This window comes from Pan troglodytes, chromosome 17 (genome assembly GCF_028858775.2).
Source record: "Pan troglodytes isolate AG18354 chromosome 17, NHGRI_mPanTro3-v2.0_pri, whole genome shotgun sequence".
NCBI lineage: Eukaryota > Metazoa > Chordata > Mammalia > Primates > Hominidae > Pan > Pan troglodytes.
This window is the reverse complement of record NC_072415.2, coordinates 47,655,874-47,676,956: the sequence shown is the minus strand read 5'-3', so window position 1 is coordinate 47,676,956 and position 21,083 is coordinate 47,655,874. Positions and strand designations below refer to the sequence as shown.

Below are 21,083 nucleotides of genomic sequence, written 5' to 3'. Positions count from 1 at the left end.
GTTTCTGTATTGTGCCAGCTATGTCAACAGGCTGGAGCTGTAACCAGCAAGCTGGTACAGCCCTCAGCCCTAGGCTCTTGCCTAGCTCCCTGTCTTTCTGACTTTAAGCTTAATGAACCAGTTTTTAAATTTTCCTAGCTGGACTGGTCTAGTCTTAAAGCTGAAGTGCCCCTCCTCCCTGTTCGGGGGCTTTTGCCTCTACCAATTGAATTGCATAATTTGATTTAATAAATCAGGAGAATTTGCAGTGGGTTTTGGATACTTTCATTAGGAAAGATATATGTGGTATGGCTGCTGTTTGGTCATGTGTTTAATTAAATTAATGAATTAATGTCTTTGGTGGTGAGGATTTCAGGAGCATATGCCCTTCTTGTTCTTTACCCCCTCAGGCTTCACTCAGGAAGGTTCCTATTTTTAGCACAAATAGATTGTGACAAAAGTGTTGGGACTTACTGGCTGTTCTCCCACTGCAAGAAAGAAAGAGTGGGACCTGATGATCCCAAATAAAGAGTTTTCATCAGTTTCTACTTTTGGAGTTAACCCTGCATAGCCCACCCATTCCATGCCCTCATCCCTATCCCGTGCCCTGACCCCTTAGTTTCCTCGCTCCCTCTTCCTGCTCCTTACATGGGGACACCTGCTTTCACACCGTCTCTCTCACAGAGGAGATGACACATGACGATAGCTTGACCCTGGAGCCCTCCTGGTGAGACAGGCATTTCAACAAGGTCTGAACTCAAAACCTAAGAGATGAGTGTGTATATACTTCAGAACATTATGTTGTACACAGTAAATACATGCAATTTTATCTGTCAATTTGAAAAAAATAAATTAAAAAATAAATAAAACCTAAGGGATGAAATACCAACCTTAGTGATTCAGACCCCAAGCAGCGGGAAGGAAAGAGGTTCTGTGTGGGGACAGAACATCCATGGAGCCACTGAGGTCTCCTTTCCCAGCCTGGAGCCAGTGATGCTCAATGGAAGGAGGAGTGAGATCACACAGCCAGCCTGCTCCAGCCCCACTGGCCCCACCACCACTTGTTGGAGTCTATTACTCACGTTTACTGTGGCTTTAATTGGCTGCTGGAGTCTTGCATAAAGCAAATGAAGCTGTAATCAAGGTCTTTGTCATTGTCCCACATTTGCACAGAGTAAGTGCTGCAGTTTGGGGACAGCTCATCAGTCCTCAGACTGCATAGAAAGAGGATTTTTTTTTAAAGGAACAAAAGGAAAACAATTTGAAAAGGACCCTAAGCATTTTTGGACTCTATGATTTTGGAGACACAGTAGACAAATTATTCTAATTTCTCTTTGAAGACACAGTAGATCAAAATATTCCGATTTCTCCTCATTTACTTTGGATAATATATTGATTCAAACAAGCCAAGGATTGGACTCACAAGCAGAGAAGAGGCACTTCTGTTCTTGATGCAACTGGGTAGCTTCACAGCTGGATCAGAAAGCAGGCTGCCCACAAGATGGTTCAAACAGCCCCATAGGCAGAGATAGCGTCCTAAATCCAGCTATCACAGCAGCTATCAAGAGCCATGGGGAGAGTCCTCAAGTGGAAAGGAAGAGGCTGGACCACACCATCCACAGGCAGGTATCAATTCAGCCATAAAGCCTGGCTTTGGGTTTTGGAAACAATGTTGTAGAGTCATCAATGGCCTGTCTATATGGTTAGACACATTAAGGATTTTCAAATCTTACTGTAGCATAATATAAGTTTTCTAAAATAAATATTGCAAAGAAGCCCTACACATAAGTCAGAGAGAGAGGAAACAAGGGGGGGATCCAGGTCCTTGTCCACTCTGACCAAAGCCCTTCCTATAGCCCTCCCTGGAGTTATCCCTAGGAAACCTGTCCTAGGATAGTCTCAGGGTCACTGTACAAGTCCCTGGATCAGATAGAAAGTAAGGTCTCCTCCAAACCCAACAAGCTGTAACTCTGGCTTACCAACATAGACTTCACAGATGATGTGAAACTTCTTGGATCCTTCTATTTTCTTCCTCAGTCTCTGATTTCAGGGGAACTACTACGTTCCATAAAAAGCACTCTGGACTACTGGTAAAAGCCATGGTACTTGGGGTCTAGTCAAGTAGGGGTCTACCCTTAGCCTTACCACTTACTTGTTGTATAATCTTGAGTAGCCCAGTTAACCCAGCTGAGTTTCAGTTTTCTCACATTTAATAAAAAATAAGCCTGGGCACGGGGGCTCACGCCTGCAATCCCAGCACTTTGGGAGGCCGAGAAGAGCGGATCACTTCAGGTCAAGAGTTTGAGACCAGCCTGGCCAACATGGTGAAACCCTGTCTCTACTAAAAATACAAAAAATTAGCCAGGCATGGTGGTGGGTGCCTGCCAAGGCAGGAGAATCACTTGAACCTGGAAGGTGGAGGTTTCAGTGAGTGGAGATTGTGCCACTGCACTCCAGCCTGGGTGACAGAGCAAGACTCCACCTCAAAATAAATAATAATAAGATTTCTCTTACAGAATGTTTGTAAGGATCAACCGAAATATAGTACCTACCATATAGGGAACAATAAAACTGTCAGCCATTATTATATACATCTCCAAATTTAGTAAGCATTTCAACCACACACTCACATACATTCTGGAGAACAAGATAAACATTTTAAATTTAGAGATTCATCTCTATATTTTATTTGACTTCAATAAATTGGATTAGTTCCAGTCCCTGGACCATGGACCAGTACTTGTCTGTGGCCTATTAGGAACTGGGCCGCACAGCAGGAGGTGAGTGGCGGGTGAGTGAGCAAAGTTTCGTCTGTATGTACAGACATTACCCATCACTCGTATTAGCGCTTTCGCTCTGCCTCCTGTCAGATCAGTGCCAGCATTAGATTCTTGTAGTAGCGTGAACCCTACTGTGAACTGCACATGCAAAGGATCTTTGTTGTGCCCTCCTTACAAAAATCTAATGCCTAATGATCTGCAACTGTCTCCCATCACCCCCAGGTGGGACTATCTAATTGCAAAAAAAAAACAAGCTCAGGGCTCCCATTGATTTTACATTATGGTGAGTTGTATAATTATTTCATTATATATTACAATGTAATAATAATAGAAATAAAGTGCACAAAAATGTAATTCACTTGAATCATCCTGAAACCATCCTCCCTGCCCCCAGTCCATGGAAAAATTTTCTTCCATGAAGCTGCTCTCTGGTGCCCAAAAGGTTGGGGACTGCTACCTTGGATGATTCTGCACGGAAAAGGGATAGAAAGAGTTTGAAGCCAGTCTTCTGGTGGTAGAAAAGATAAATATTATGAAATGATTGTCAACTTATCCACTTCCTGAAAAACTGATCATCTCTTTCTCAACTGTGGTGGTCATCATTGATAGTCACCAAATATTTACAGCTCTCTGCCTTCTGGAAACATGGTAGGATTGCCCTTCCTGTTCCTCCCTAATGGTTAGACGGGATTGTGGAGCTAGTTCTGGCCAATAAATTGTGGCCAGTGAGCATTCAATTACTGATGTCAGGCTTATGGTGCTCTCTTTTCTCTCCAGCACAGCAACCAACAGATGGTGGCTTCCTGGGTGCCTGAATGACTAGAAGGAATAACCCCTCCTCCCTCCAATGACCTAGGATGACTAGGTAGCATGAGGAGAAATAACACTGTGTTCTGTTAAATTACTGAGATTTGGGAATTATTTGTTACTGATGTATATTCTGGCCAATCCTGAATAATACATCCCCTCATGACATCGCCACAATTTCATAAAACAAAGGTCAAATTGATTGGCTTCATATCAGTAAGGCAACCAGCGAGTTTATTAACTAGTATTTACTAAGCTGAAAAAGTGCCCTGTCTCATGCTCATCAGGCATATAAAAGAAAAACAGATCTCTGTCCTCAGGGGCTTACTGTCTTAGCTGGAAATCTATTTTTCATGCAGGGAGACATAGGGAGATATTTCAATATAAAAATGTGAGAGGGTGTTTGCTATAAGTGCCAAGGAATTCATACATTGGAGAGTGTCATAGACTGAATGTATGTACCCCATCCCAAAAAATTTCTATATCGAAGCCCTAACCCCCAGTATGGCTGTATTTGGAGTAAGGAAGTAATTAAGATCAAATGAGGTCATAAAGGTGTGACCCTGAACTGATAGGATTAGTGTCTTTAAAAGAAGAGACTGCAGAGGGCTGGCACTTTCTTTCTGTGTGCAGGAACTCAGGAAAAGCCTTGTGAGGACACAGCAAGAAGGCAGCTGCCTGCAAACTAAGAAGAGAGCCTTCACCAGGAACCAACCATGCTGAATTTTAATCTGGTACTTCTAGCCTCCAAAAAAAATTTTTTAATGAATTTCTGTTACTTAACCCACCGAGTGTATGGTATTTTGTTATGGTAGTCCAAACAGATTAAGGCAGAAGGAGAACCAGAATTATGGGCTAAGCTTCCAGGAAGATCTTCTGAAGGAGGCAGTACTGGCTCTGGCCTTGAGGAAAAAGCTGAGAGCAGCCATTAATGCTAGTTGCTTTACATATATTATCTCCTTTAATTCTAATAACTCTACATGGTAAGAAGTATCATCTCCTATTGTAAATAAAGCTCAGGGAGGTAGACAGGAGAAAACATAGCAAATCTACAGGTTGCTCCTGCCCTGTCCTGCCTCCAATGCTGGATGGATGTGGGTTGATTGGCAGAAGGGCAAGGGAGTGCTGGCTGATTAGGGGATGGCCTTTTCAGAGACAGAGTAGAAAAATGGACCTGAATAAAACTGAGGCTGCTTGCCCAACAGCAGTGGGAGATACAGTAGAGTCGGAAAGCTGGGATGAATAAGATGCAACCACATACTACTATAGAAAGAGGTAACTGGAAGTCCCTATAGAAATACCTAATTTATTCATATTTAAAATCTGTTCCTGAAATTGTGTCTAGACTCAGTAGACTCTTTATAGTCAGATATATTTTTTTCCTGGCCATCTTAAAAATTGATCCAAGTCAGATGTGAAGATGTCCTAAAAAGCTCTCTCCACAGTTTTTTTTTTTTTTTTTTTCGACTCGATGTATTTCATCATCTTGACACAGCCTTGGGACATAAGCCTCATACAGGAAAAACTGGACATTAAGGTGACTACTTTCAGACACCCAATCTAAAATGGGGGATAGGAGAAGGTGCATGAGTCATATAAAACCTCCAAGACTCATTATTGCCAAAAATTTTATGCTCTGAAATAACAAAACTTTAGTGTCCCTGATTGGTACTTCTTCAGAGCCAGGTGGCCACGGTGAGCTACTGAAACTTCTCTGCCCCTGTTTTCCTGAATTTTACCCTCCCCTAGGGCAGGAGTTCCTGACCTGGAGACTACAGAGCAGCTTCTGCAGTCCACTAGCCCTTGAAATTTCTGCAAAATATTGGGTAAATGTGCATTTTTCCAGGGAGAAGGTCTATGGCTGAAATATCACATCCTCAAAGAGCTCTGGGTCTGCAAAAAGAGTCACTGCTCTAGAGATCCTTACCTTGACTCCCACTGAGACCACTAGACTCCAGAATGCCAAAGTGGCTCAGTAGAAAAGGTGTTAAATATAGAGACAAGCAGAATTGGGTTCAAACCCTGGCTTAACCATTATCATCTGTGGCCCCAGGCAAGGGATTGCATCACTCTAAATCCAATTTCTTTATGCAAGCCTCACTCGTTCCTTTGTAGATTTGTAAAAATAGGAGATAAAGTATATAGCAGGCACTCAGTAAAACTCTTCCCACTTTAGTACTCCTATCCCAGCTGGAATGAAATAATATTATTTACTCCAAAGAGAGTATCTATGCAGCTGCACAAAGTTGTTCGGTGTACAACTCAGTAAACTCTCTTGCGTGCATCTGTGAGGGTAGGTGGCACCATTGAGTGAAGGATCTGATGGGCATCCAAAATCCAGGAAGGAAAACCAAAGGAAGGAGCAATGCAGTGACAGAATTATTAGGCCACTGGTAGACAAAGATCCGCCATTACCTTCTTGCAATATGATGAGAAGACAAATGTTACAGACCAATGTTACATACCCAGGTTCTAGTCTGGGCTCCAAAGCTATTCTCCTTAAGAATTCTTTTAACCAATTACTTTATCTCTTTGGTTAAAAAAACACAACCTACCTTGCCTTTTACATAGAATGGTAATAAAGTCAAAAGAGAATCTTTTATTTTATGAGTGTGAAACAACTCTGGAAAGCATCAAGGGCTGCAAATGTAAGGAGTGGTCATCTGCATCAGTATTGTGATTTTCATCATCAATCTACAAAGGCGCTTTTACAGGATAAATAAGCAAACTGAGTTAGAGATGAAAGGATAGTGTTGCCCAGAGAAGCAAAATGGTCTGGCCTCAGACAGTGGGAGGCGAGCCATCTGTTCCCTTTCTCCATTTTATTTTTCCCAAGACATATAAGGATGTGTCGCATGATTCTTTCTGTGGGCACTTGTCTCCTCTATGACCAGTGTGTCAATTTTCTTGCTTTATATATTCATAAAAGGACACCCATTAACAAACTCCTTATGCCATTCCAATAATGAGTCTCCTCCTCTTCCTCCTCCCTTTTCTCTTTCTCCTTCTCCTCCTCCTGATGCTACTGCTTCCCCCCTCCCCCACACATATATATTTCTACCTTTCATGCCCTGTCCATGCTTTTTCACTTCTACCCACAGTGATACCTAGACACTGACATGTAACACAATTCCTGCACATCTCTCAAAGTCCAGTCAGAGGCCACCCTACATAGTCTTCTCTACTCACCCTGCTGCAGCCCACATTGGCCTGTCATCTACATCCTTATAACCCATAGAATCTGGGAAAGCTGACCATGCAATTTGATATACAAACTGGAATACTTAATCATAACCATCAGGACAACAGCTGTAACAGGGCCTGTCCTGGGACAACTCTGATATATGGTCACGCTAAGTCTGAGCTATAAAGTTGGCCCTTTGTTGTGTGGTGCCTAGTCTTATCATTGTACTGTTCCTTGTAAGAGTCTGCTCTTCCTGGCTGGGGTCCCATGGGATAAGATTCATCTTGCTTCTCCATCAACACTCCACCTCCATCAAGCATATTGTCTTCCATCTGGTTCCGTGGGCTAATATTCTGCAGTGAAGATTTCCATACAGAAACTTCATTGGGACATGCTCTCAAGAACATGATCCCTCCCCTGTGAAGGAGTTAGGGAAATAGGAAGAAACAGAGATAGAAGTTAAACTGTGATGTAGCAGAGGCTTTGGACCATCTTACAAGCAGCACAAATGCTGGGATGACCCTTCAGAGTTGTCATAACTTGGGGGAAGGGGATCAATACTTTGTATTCCTGTATCAATCTGTCATTAGATGTAGGCTGCCATCAAGCAAGGGCACATAACTTGGCCAAGGCAGCTTCTTTCAGTCCAGGATGATTTTTGGAGTGAGACATGGTTCTGAGCACTCCAGGCAGTTGGGGGAATGAGCAACTTGGACACTGTATTAGTTTTCTATTGATGCATAAAAAGTTAGTGGAGCACAAATTTAGATGCTTAGAGAGTGTATACTTGCGAGGTCACAGTTCATAATTCAGAATTCTGGTTGGGATTGGCTGCTGGGTTCTCTGCTTAGAATCATAAGGCTGAAATTAAGGCATCTGTTGGACTACATTCTTATCTGAAAGCTCCAGGAAGGCTTTGCTTCCAAGCTCACTCAGATGGTTGGAAGAATTCAGATCATCATAGTTGTAGGATTGAGGCCCTTGTGTCCCACAAACCTGAAGGGGTAATATTAGTACACCATAGATTCCATTATAACCAGCTACTGTCAATCTATGAGCTTCAGAGTTAGAGAAACCCTAGGGCATAATTGCAAGTTCTCTTCACTCCACTTGATTCTCACCTGTGATATCTATTCTAATCATGTGCATCAATAGGAGTAATATACAGCCCAAGTTCTCACCAGGATTCTAAGCCAAGAAGGCAGTTCCTACACTCATACCTGTCCACCCACACTCATACTTGTCCACCTTCAAGCCCTGCAGAGCCAGGCCCAGAAAAAGGCAAACTCAAACTCCTTCAATACATGGCTGGCATGTTCAAAAGCAATGTTACAGAGAATTGAAGAGAAAATAAAACATTGTGCTATGGTTTAGATGTGGTTTCTCCCTGCCAAAACTCTTGTTGAAATTTGACCCCCAGTGTGGCAGTGCAGGGAGGTGGTGAATCATGGGATGTGTTTGGGTAATGAGGGCAGATCCCTCAAGAATAGATTAATATCCTGCTAATGGAGCTGAGTTCTTACTCTCATGGGAATTAATTTACTCTCCCTGTGTGAGAGAGAGTGGTTGTTAAAAAGAGTCTGCTTCATCAGTTTCACTCTTGCTTCCTCTCTCACCATGTGATCTCTGCACATGCCCACTTCCCTTCCACTTTCTGCTGCAAATTGAAGCAATATGAAGCTTTCAGAAGATGCAGCTGCCCAATCTCAAACTTCCCATCCACCAGAATCGTAAGCCAAATAGACCTCTTTTCCTTACAAATTACCCAATCTCAGGTATTCTGACATAGCAACACATACTGTATCACTCCAAAAGGAATATTTTCAATGGGTTGATTTCTTGTCTTAGGGTAGTGGCTAAATGGTCAAATCCCAGAGGAGCTCTGCCTGTGTTCAAAGCCTGGTCCACCATTTACTGTGTATATTAGTGTAAGTTATTTAATTTCTCTATGCCATGGTTTCCTCATCTGTAAAGTGAGTATAATACTCTCCCGATGAGGGTTCTGTGAAAATCAGATGAGATAGTGCATGCATGTGAGCGATTTCTCATTTCCCCTTGAGATCTGCCCTGCATCCTTTTCTGCTTTTCTTGGTTTACACCCCAAGAGACTGACTTGCCTCAACTATATTATTTGGGACCCTTGCCCTATGGCTTCTAATTGGGTCTAGCCAATGGGAAAAGTGGGGCAGAGATCTAAGGGGTATTACTGCCCTAGCCCTCTCCCTCCAGAGTGACTTCAGGCTAGCTACATACCAAAAGTCACAACAACTGTCAAAATGTACCTTCCACACAGCTATCTCCTTCCAAGTTTCAGTGATTGCCCCCAAGTTGTGCTTCTTCAGGTCAAAGAAGGTAACTCCCTAACTATTACTACACCGTGAAATATTGCACTACCTTCTTTTGTTTTCCTACATCCTGCCCACGCTTCTGTAAGTAGACCCTATAATTAGTTTCATTTATTCCAGCTGGAACTTGTGTAAAACTGGCCCATAGAAACATTTGTTAACTGATGAGTATTAACAACAGTGGAATTACTGGCCACAGGATGGTTTGGTTTGTAGACCCTTCTTGGCCATAGGTCCCTATTCCTCTACTTCATTGAATGCAGTTGTGAAGTCAAGGTAGAAGGAGGCAGGACCCAGTGCAGCATTTAGAGAGGCTCCTGTTCTGTTCCACAGCCCCTGCTAAGGCTCCACTTGCAGCCAAAGACTACCTCCAGGAACCCTGAGTTTTGTTGTATTTCCCTGTGGGGCACTCACAAATCCACATCTCCTATATCTATATGGGGAAAGTACTTCCTGATCTGGTCTCCAGAGAATCCAGCACTCACTTGGCAGCACTTTCCCTCCCTTCTCTCATAGGTATGTGTGCTCAGTCCTGCCCTCCATCCACTTTTCCTTTCTCTCTGTGTCTTCCAGAAGCACATTCACTAAACTTAATGGTTGCTATTTTGGTTATTTCAGTCTGCTATAACAAAATATCATAGACTGAGTGGCTTATAAATAAGAGAAATTTTTTCTCACAGTTCTGGAGGTTGGAAGTCTGAGATCAGGGTGTCAGCATGTTTGGGCTCTGGTGAGGGCCCTCTCCTCAGTTTTAGACTGCTGACATCCTGCTCTATCTTCCCTTGGCAAACAAGAGGGCCAGATAGGATCCATCCTCATGATCTAATCACTTTTCTTTTCTTTTCTTCTCTTTATTTTTTTATTTTTTTATTTTTTTTGAGACGGAGTCTCGCTCTGTCACCCAGGCTGGAGTGCAGTGGCTCGATCTGGGCTCACTGCAACCTCTGCCTCCCGGGTTCAAGCTATTCTCCTGCCTCAGCCTCCCGAGTAGCTGGGACTACAGGCACTTGCCACCACACCCAGCTGATTTTTTTGTATTTTTAGTAGAGATGGGGTTTCACCATGTTAGCCAGGATGGTCTTGATCTCCTGACTTTGTGATCCACCAGCCTCAGCCTCCAAAAGTGTTGGGATTACAGGTGTGAGCCACTGCGCTCAGCCAATCTAATCATTTTTCAAAGGCCCCACCTCTTAATATCATCACACTGGGGGTTAAGATTAGGGTTAGGATTTCAATATATGCATTTTAGAGTCATACAAACATTCATTCCACAACAGCTATGAAGGATATTTAAACTGTTATAAAAACCTACACAGTAAAGCCCCCAAGGCTTCCTCTGTGTCAAGACTGAGCCACCCACAGCTGACAGACAGCAGAGAAGACAGTCATCCAACAGCTAAAGCTGAGCCTACAGCCACACGTGCTGACTGAGAAATGTCAAAGCCAGTTCTCAAGAACTGACTGAGAGATGAGAGGGGTAACCCCAGACCAGGAGCACCTGCATCCTTGCCCCACATCTGCCCTTGTAGAATGACCCCACTTTCCCCAAAGCTCACAGGTTCATGACAAGACCAGCAGTCATTTTACAGTGCACTGTATCAGCCAGTCCCATTATTAAGCAGGAAATCACACATATGCATTGGGTCAGCAGTCTATCCTTTCAGGGAAAAATGGGTTTTCTGAGAAAATGAAAATCATTAATTTACCCTGAAATTTTATTGAGAGGGATTCTGTTGTATTTGAATACAGATGGGAGATAAAAAGACACTGGAGCACTCCATTCTTCCTTTATTAATGAAGTAGGATACCTAAAAGGCCTATTAAAATTACATAGAAGCCTCATAAGCATCTTTCACAACTTCTTACTCAGTCACTTTCACGTTTTGAGAGCAGCATTTCTGTGACAAGGTATTACCCACTCACACACATACACAGTTTGGTTGCATTAATCCGTTTATTTATTCATTCATTACTTCAAAAGGTAGATTTTGAGCTCTGAGGATGAAACAGGCATTGCCCTAGTTACTAGGACTCTAACCATGGATAAATTAAGTTTCCTGCTCTGAAGGTACTGACAGTTTAATGGGAAAAATGAATAAAGCAAATAGGCAATTAGGGTCACGGAAGTCCTTGAATCCTAGATGTTTGGGAAAGGAACATCTATTGCAGATGTGGGACAAGAAGATAAGTCAGGGAAGGATTTTAGATTAAAACTTGAAGGAAAAGTAGAACTTACCTGGTGAAAAGGGAAGAGAGAGAGAGACAGAGACATGGACCAAAGGAGAGGAAGTGAGCAGAGTATTCAGTCCAAGAAAAGAGAACCCCAAAGAGCTCATAGAAAGCTTATAGTAGTTCAATAGGACTCAAACAAGGTGTTCAAAGGGAACCGAAGGAGGATGATGAGGAGGGAAAGGCTCCAAGGAAGGAATGGTAAGAAATAAGACTGGAAAGATAAGAGAGAGTCTGAGGCTGACCAGGAAAGCCTTATCAGAGGCAGTGGTCTGGGAGGTGAAACTCTTGGTTATACTGGATCTTTGCTACGCTGTGGTACATGTGGCTGCAGCTATAGCAAGGGTGCATTCCTAGCAAATCAACTGTGCTGCTGAGACCATAAGTTCACTCATTTACTCATCTATCCATTTATCAAATTTTAATTGACCCTCTAGTACGTCACAACACTATGCTAAGGCCAATAGGAATCTAAAAGAAATCAGACATGAATCCATGCCTTTGACTTATTGTTAAGCCGAAAGTCAAGCTTCACTCTTTTGAAAGCTGCACTGTGACTGCAGGGTAGGAAGTGAGGGTGGGGAATGATGAAACTTGCAGGGAGCATTCAAAAAGTTGACAAGGCATAAACACCCCTTTCTGACATCAGAAACCATTACCTGAAAATGAAAGAAGTGATGCTTTCCCTTTGGAAAACTGTCTGACCTTTCCAATGATAACACAGGTTATCTTAAGACAAGGGCTGACTGAGCCACCACTCCCATTGACCCTGGAATTCCTACTAGTGACACACTTGAACACACAGGCTGAAAAAATTCATTCTTATGTGAGCAGGTCCAGGAGTTCAAATCCCTGTGGTAGCACCCATAGGCCATTTTACTTTGATACAGTTATTTAACCATTCTGAACCTCAGCTGTTTTGGTCTCTAAAATAAGAATGGTAATATCCACTTTGTAAGGTTGTTGAAATAAAATATGATAAATGATAAGTATTTATAACATTTAACTTTTTAAAAGAAAAAACAAAGTTGTATAGTGAATGCCAAAAGTTCTACATAAATTCTAGTGAAGTAGGATGTAGGTGAACAAAGTCAATGAAGAATTTTAAAAGATGGTTCATAATTGAACCTTGAAAATCATCAAAGGGCCTGTGTGGTTACTTTAGGGACTGCCTTATATAGGACAGAGCCCTTTCAGGCATTAATTCATTTATTCATTTAATAAATAAGAATCATCTCTGTACTGACCCATTGCCTAGAGTATCTGTCTTCCATCTTATCCTACAATGTTTTGTCTTCAGTCCAACCTGTCTTCCAGCAGCAGACATACTTTCCCTGACCCCTGTGGTAGGATCTCCTGCTGACTCCATTCACCTATCTTGGTTGGTCATTCTGTAATGACCATATGCTTGCTATTACATTGAGATTATTTTCTTTTTGAATATCAGACTCTTCCTGGAAAACAATCCCATTAACAGTAGGGATCACATCTCCTTTTCATAACTCTGGTAATATTAGAAGTCTAATAAATGTGTGTTGAACCAAATGTGTGTTGCCTTGTAGTTTATAAGATGCCCTGTGTTCCAGAGCTCTGTGTAACTGCGGTGTATAAACTATCCTTACCCTAAATAGAAAGACTAAATGATGAAATGAACCAATAAAAAATAATAACTACAACAAATTTTCAAGATGTAAACAGTACAATAAGATAAAATAGAAATGATAAAAAGTTTAAAAAGCAAGGGGGAAAAGTTAAGATGTAGAGCTTCTGTTAGTTTTTTTGCTTGTTTGTTCATGCAAATAGTATTGTTATTAGCTCAAAATAATAGGTTATAAGATAGTATTTGTAAGCCTCATGGTAACCTCAAACAAAAAAATACACAATGACACATAAGAAATAAAAAGCAAGAAAGTAAATCATATCAACAGAGAAAATCACCTTGACTAAAGGAAGACAGGAAAAAAACAAGAAATAGAGACCACAAAACAACCAGAAAACAAATTTTAAAAAAGGCAGGCATAAGCTTTTACTTATCAATAATAACATTGAATGTAAATGGGCTGACGTCCTCCATCAAAATATCTAGAGTGGCCAAATGGATGAAGAAACAATATCCACCAATCTGTTGCCTACAAAAAAACACACTTCACTTATAAACACATAGACTAAAATAAAAGGGTGGAAAAAGATATTTCAGGCTAACAGAAACTAAGAAAAAGCAGGAGTAGCTATATTTATATCAGACAAAATAGATTTCAAGACAAAAACTACAAGAAGAGACAAAAATGTCACTATATAAGGATAAAGGAGTTAATTCAGCAAGGGGTTATAACAATTTTAAATATATATTCACCCAACACTGGAGCACCCAGATACATAAAGTAAATATTTAAAGCTAAAGAGGGAGATAGGTTCCAATACTTCAACACCCCACTTGCAGCATTGGACAGATCTTCCAGACAGAAAATCAACAAAGAAACATTAGACTTAATCTGCATTATAGACCCAATAGATCTAATAGATATTTGCAGAACATTTCATTCAATGGCTGCAGGATCCACATTCTTTTTCTCAGCACATGGATTATTCTCAAGGATAAACCATATGTTAGGTCACAAAACAAGTCTTAAAATATTCAAAAAAAATTAAATAATATCAAGCATTTTCTCTAACCAGAACGGAATAAAACTAGAAATCAATAACAAGAGTAATTTTGGAAACTATACAAATACATATAAATTGAACAATATGCTTCTGAATGACCAGTGGGTCAATGAAAAAATTAGGAAGGAAATTAAAACATTTTTTGAAACAAATACTAATGGAAACACAACATAACAAACCTATGGGATACACCCAAAAGCAGTACTAAGACGAATGTGTGTAGCTATAACTGCCTACATCAAAACAGAGGGAAAACTTCAATTAATTATGTATCTTAAAAAACTGGAAAAGCCAGAGCAAATCAACCCAAAATTAGTAGAAGAAAAGAAATAAAAAGATCAGAGCATAAATAAATACAATTAAAATGAAGAAAACAATAGAAAAGATCAATGAAACAAAAAGTTGGTTTTGTGAAAAGTTAAACAAAATTGTCAAACCTTTAGCCAAGCTAAGAAAAAAAAGAGACTATTTAAATAAATAAAATCAGAAATGAAAAAGGAGACATTATAGCTGATACTACAGAAATTCAAAGCATCATTAGTGTCTATTAGGAACAACTATATGCCAATAAACTGAAAAATCTAGAAGAAATGGACAAATTCCTAGACAAATACAACCTAACAAGATTGAACCGGGAAGAAATCCAAAACCTGAATAGACCAATAACAAGTAACAAGATTGAAGCCATGATAAAAAATCTCCCAGGAAAGAAAAGCCCAGGACCCAGTGGCTTCACTGCAGAATTCTACCAAACATTTAAAGAAGTTTTAAGTATTTAACGCCAGTTTTAGAATTTAATACCAATCTTACTCAAACTTTTCCAAAAAAACAAAAGAGGAGGGAATACTTCCAAACTCATTCTATGAGGCCAGTATTACCCTGATACCAGAACTGGACAAAGACACAAAAGAGAGAAAGAGAGAAAGAGAGAAAGAGAGAGAGAAAGAAGGAAGGAAGGAAGGGAGGAAGGAAGGAAGGAAGGAAGAGAGGGAGGGAGGGGGAAAAAAAGAAAGAAAGAAAAGGAAAGAAAGAAAGGGAAAGAAAGAAAAGCAAGCAAGCTAGCTAGCTACAGGCCAATGTCTCTGAAGAATTATTGATATGAAAATCGTGAACAAAATAATAGCAAACTGAATTCAACAATACATTAGAAAGATTATTCATTGCAACCACGTAGGATTTATCCCTGAGATGCAAGGATCATTCAACATATGCAAATCAATCAGTGTGATATATCATATCAACAGAATGAAGGTTAAAAACCATATGATCATTTCAATCAATGTGGTAAAAGCATTTGATAAAATTCCACATCCCTTCATGATAAAAACCCTGGAGAACTGAATATAGAAGAAACATATCTCAAAATAATAAAAGCGATATATAACAGACTTAGAGCTGGTATCGTACTGAATGAGGAAAAACTGAAAGCCTTTCCTCTCACACAACAAGGGTGCACACTTTCACCACTGTTGTTCAAGATAGTACTGGAAGTCCTAGCTACAGCAATCACACAAGAAAAAGAAATAGAGGACATCGAAATTGGAATGAAAGAAGTCAAATTATCTTTATTTGCAGATGACCTGATTTTATATTTGGAAAAACCTAAAGAGGCTACCAAAAAACTATTAGAATTGATAAACAAATTCAGTGAATTTTCAGGATACAAAATTAACATTAAAAAATTAGTAACATTTCTATATGTCAACAGTAAACAATCTGAAAAAGAAATTTAAAAAGAATCCCACTTACAATAGCCACAAATAAAATGAAATGCCTAGGAATTAACCAAAAAAGTGAAAGATCTCTATAATGAAGACTATAAAACACTGATGAAAGAAATTGAAGAGAACACCAATAAATGAAAAGATATTCCATGTTCAGGAATTGGAAGAAACAATATTGTTAAAATGTCCACACTACTCAAAGCAATCTATAGATTCAATGCCATCTCTATCAAAATATCAATGGCATTCTTGAGAGAAATAGAAAAGACAATTGTAAACTTTGTATGTAACTACAAAACACCAAGAATAGCCAAAGCTATTTTTAGCAAAAAGAACAAAACTGGAGCAATCACATTACCTTACTTCAAATTATACTACAGAGCTATAGTAACCAAAACAGGATGATACTGTCTTAAAAACAGAAACATAGACCAATGGAACAGAATAGAAAATCCAGAAACAAACCCATACACCTACACTGAACTCATTGTTGATAAAGGTGTCAAGAACATACACTGGGGAAAAGAGAGTCTTTTCAATAAAAGATGCCAGGAAAACTGGATATCCATATGCAGAAGAGTGAAACTAGACCCCTATCTCTCACCATATACAAAAATCAGTTCAAAATTGATTAAAGACTTAAATCTAAGACCTGAACCTATGAATCTTCTACAAGAAAATGTTGGGGAAAATCTTGAGAACTTTGGTTTGAGCAAAAATTTCTTGAGCAATACCCCATAATCACAGGCAACCAAAACAAAACTAGACAAATCGAATCACATGAAGTTTAAATGCTTCTGCACAGCAAATGAAACAATCAACAAATTGAAGAGACAACAAATTGGAAGAAAATATTTTCAAACTACGCATCTGACAAGGGATTAATAACCAGAATATGTAAGGTGCCCAAACAACTCTATAGAAAACAATCTAATAATTTGATCAAACAGTAGGCAAAAAATTTGAATAGACATTTCTCAAAATTAAGGCATGCAAATGGCAAACAGGCAAATGAAAAGGTACTCAACATCATTGATCATCATAGAAGTGCAAATCAAACCTACAATGAGGTATTATCTCACCCCCAGTGAAAATAGCTTATATCCAAAAGGCAGGCAATAACAAACGCTGGTGAGGATATAGAGAAAAAAGGACCCTTGTACACTATTGGTGGAAATGTAAATTAGTATGACCACTATGGCAATCAGTTTGGAGATTCCTCAAAAAACTAAAAATAGAACTACCATATGATCCAGAAATCCCACTGCTGGATATATACCCTGAAGAAAGGAAATTAGTATATTGAAGACATGTCTGCACTCCTGTGTTTGCTGCAGCACTATTCACAATAGCCATAATTTGGAAGCAATCTAAGTGTCCATTAACAGATGAATGTATGAAGAAATGTGGTACATACACACAGTGGAGTACTATTCAGCTATAAAAAAGAATGAGATCCAGTCATTTGCAACATCATGGATGGAACTGGAGATCATTATGTTAAGTGAATTAAGCCCAATACAGAAAGACAAACATTGTATGTTTTCACTTATTTGCAGAGTTTAAAAATCAAAACAATTGAACTCATGGACATAGAGAGTAGACGGATGGTTACCAGAGGCTGGGATAAGTAGGAGGCGGGTTGGGGAAAGGTAGGGATGTTTAATGAGTACAAAAAGTAGTTAGAAAAAGTAAGGCCTAGTATTTGATAGCACAACAGGGTAACAATAGTCAATAATAATTTAATTGTACATTTAAAAATAACTAAAAGAGTAATTGGACTGTTTATAACACAAAGGATAAATGCTTGAGGGGATGGATACTTCATTCTCCATGATGTGATTATTATGCACTGCATGCCTCTATCAAAACATCTCATGAACTCCATAAATACATATACCTACAATACCCACAAAAAACAAAAAATAAAAATAAAATGCTCTGTGTTCATCATCTCAGGAAATTTTAGGTATTCCTCACAACAATCCTTAGTGTAGGCCAGAAATATCTATATTTTAACTCCATTTTGAAAATGTGGAACCAAAATGAAATGCTGTGTGAACTTGAGTTGCTTCTCAAGAGCATGGATGCATGACTCTACACTGTGGGCAAGTCACTGATCTTACACATCAGGAGATTGAAGGGAGGTAAGACAAAGGAAAAGATGCATATTTCATAAGAAAGACACATTGTTACAAATCTTTCAGAACGGCTTTAGCAAGATGTCATGAAAAAGGGGAAATAACAGGGGCTCGGGTTCAGAAAAGATAAGATTCTAAGTTTGTTTCTGCCATTTACAGGCTCAGTGATGTTTAAAAACAAAAAAGTTGGTCTAACTGCTTGGAGTCTTCTTGCTCATCTGCAAGAAGACAGTAGTACCTTCTTACATTATTGTCAAAATAAATTTTTAAATGTATATAAAACATACAAAGTATGTTTTCAAGCAAATATCCAATAAATAGTAACCAATCCATCTCTGACCCTCCCTTAGAGTTTAGGAAATGGGGTTGCACCATTTTGGAAGAGAATCAGTGGGGGCTTCACGAAGTAGGAACATAAATGGAACTTCCACAGTCAGGGATCCAGAAAAAATGGGGATAAGAGGTGCTTCAGGAGGAAGGAATGAACTGAGAAAAGCTGAGAAGACAGTGTGTATAAAGAGTGCAGTTTAAAGACTAGTTAGAAGAGAGTGAATTTATGTCTGTAGTATATGTATGTCTGGATGCATGTGAGTATGTGTGTGTGAGTGTGACTGGTATATGGTTATGTGCACACGTGTGTTTTTATAATGTGTATGTGTTTGTACGTATAAAGTAGAAAAATGGGAAATTGGACATTTCGACTTCACTTCCCATTTCTCTGCTTTAGACTAGGGAAACCCCCACATGGACATGACTCACAAACATAAGGGTTCATTCTGCAGTATTTGGGGAGATTGGAGCAACTTATTAGGCAGGGAAGGGCACAAGCATGTCAGCCTTGCAGAAGAGGAGGATAGCATTAGCTTGTGTGGCACTTCAGAGGAAAGAGAGATCAGATCGGGAAAAAAGAGTGAGCCTGCAGTGGTGGGCTGAAGGCAGGGATACCACCCAGGTTGGGAAGGAAAGTACAGTTACTGAAGAAGTAAAACTGAAAGTACCTTTCGATGACTGGTTAATTGGGAAAGCAGTTAATACTGATTCCAAGATGGGAAGCAGAGTCACTGGGGGAATGTGGTGCCACTCAAAGGGTTTGTAAATCAGAGGAATATGGAAAGGGTCAGAGTCAAGTAGCCAACTAGGATTTTTGGTTTGGGGACAAGGGGAGGAAATCCTTTAAAAGCTATGTATTGAAGTTTTTACCCTTGTTTTTTTTAAAAAAAAAATTCCTCCTGTTAATTCTATCATTAGAAGTTTATTCTAAAAGGTCTACAAGGCTCCTTAGTTCCCCAGAGAACTTTCCTTCGAAGGCAAATACCAGGGAAGAGGTAACATGTTCTCCTTAGGTAACCAGTGGCTTGGGGAGGAGGCAATTCTCATTAGTCATGAGGCCAGAAAGCTCCAGGAGGAGGACTGGCCCCCACAGAGAGGAATTTGTGTGAACTCCATAAGAAAGATGCAAGCAAAATGCTCTGGTGCTCTGGGGGTGGCAGAGGACTAATGATGTGCCACCCGGGCAATCAGAGGCATCCCCATGAGGTCCTCACATTTAATCTGGGGCAGAGAAGCCCTGAAAGAGGAAGCAGGGAGGAGGTGAGTGTGATGGATTTTGCCAAGGGCCAACCTGAGCACATCAGGGACCAACAAAAGAGCAATTTCCTTAATCTTCAGCACATTTTGCAGAGATATTATAAATATGGCTATGGCTTTAGGCTCAGGCTGAGACAGAGATTCATTATCTCACCTGCTGAGAGTGAACTAGACATGAGGCCCCTTCACAAGGTAGCCTTGTGTCTTTTTGCCTCTTGTTCTCTCTCATTGTGCCCAACCACATGCCATCAATGTTGTCACAGCCAAACGTTCCCTCATGGATGAAATAGACACTGGATCTTTCTGAGGCAGTTGTTCTGTCTACCTGCATAGGAGAGAAGCTGACAGTTACAAGGTCTCTGGGTACACCTCTCCTAGCTCGCAGCTGAAAGCCCTGCAAAGGTCAGCACCCAAGGGCCCTGCATCAATGACATCACCATCTCCCCACTCTGTTTCTTTCAATGTGTTTTTTAAAACTTTTTTACACAGCACATATAATTATGGGGCATTTGGGCCCAGTGCATTATCTCAGCTGAAACACAAACCTCGCCATGTGTGGCAGCACAACATCATGATCAGGGTTCAGACAATTTCACAAACCAGCAAAATATCAACTCATACAAAATCACACAGAAGTGCTTCAGTACATACCAACCCTCTTGATAAACAGCACGCACAGTAAAGGTATATTCTGGCACTTCCAATAAGAGTGAATAAATCAAAGGTCATTTATTCTGGGATCTGGCCTGAATTGCATGATTTTACTGAAAGATTACTTATTTTGCAATTTTCTTTTATTTTATACAGAGTAATAGCCATTCATTCAACTGAAATTGTATTGAGTACCTAGTATCAGTCAATAGTTTTAAACTATTATTATATGCTTCTTTCAGTATTGGGCACAACCACGAAAGTGAAAGACACATTAACAATGCTGATAATGGTGAACTCAGGAGTTGAGGAAGGACTTAAAACTCTGGAATTCCAATCTCCCCTCTAGTACTCTAGTGCCCCTTCCAAAGCCCCGCAAGACATCATAAAACTTCAGCTTCTGCAATCCGTGTCAGGCAACACGATCTTTGAACAATAGCCCAAGCTGTTTTCAGACAGCTAGGATTCATACAAGTACTCCCACAGCCCTTTAGAACATCCCTCAAGTGTTCTGAATTTTTTTAATCTGCAAGAAAAAAAATTAAATAATATTTTAAAATACTCAGTCTCTCTTCTTTTCCATGTGATGATGGCAATTACTTTTGCACCAACCTAATATAAGAGAGTATCAAGTCTTTGTGATAGAATCATGTTTTGTATGAAAACTTTTGAAGATTTTTCACAGCAACAGATACATTGATTTTAGCAGAATGTTTGTGACCAGGTTGAACAGAATTGGCCATTTATACTGAGGAAAATGAAAGGTAAACTTCGATAAGAATAATAAATTCATATTCTGGAGAAACTAGGAGAATACTATCGAAAATGAGGAGTCCAAGAGTACAAATGTGAACATGTTGCATTAAGAGGATTTAACCTGGAGGCCATGGGCTGGACATGTCTGCTTGGAGTGGGGGCCTTAAGGTAGACAGCTTGAATAAGGGATTTTGCAACATTCAGATATACCAAGATGGGAAGAGGAGAGAGACTAG

General features: G+C 39.9%; 1 long non-coding RNA gene across 1 annotated transcript in view; it reads right to left on the bottom strand.

Moving 5' to 3' along the window:
* Positions 1-6,299: 6,299 nt before the first annotated feature.
* Positions 6,300-21,083, bottom strand: part of LOC107969478 (uncharacterized) — a 64,204-nt gene continuing 49,420 nt past the window's right edge. Inside the window, exon 3 of the long non-coding RNA XR_001711315.4 lies at positions 6,300-7,167. This is a non-coding gene — a long non-coding RNA (uncharacterized LOC107969478). The remainder of the gene's footprint in view (positions 7,168-21,083) is intronic.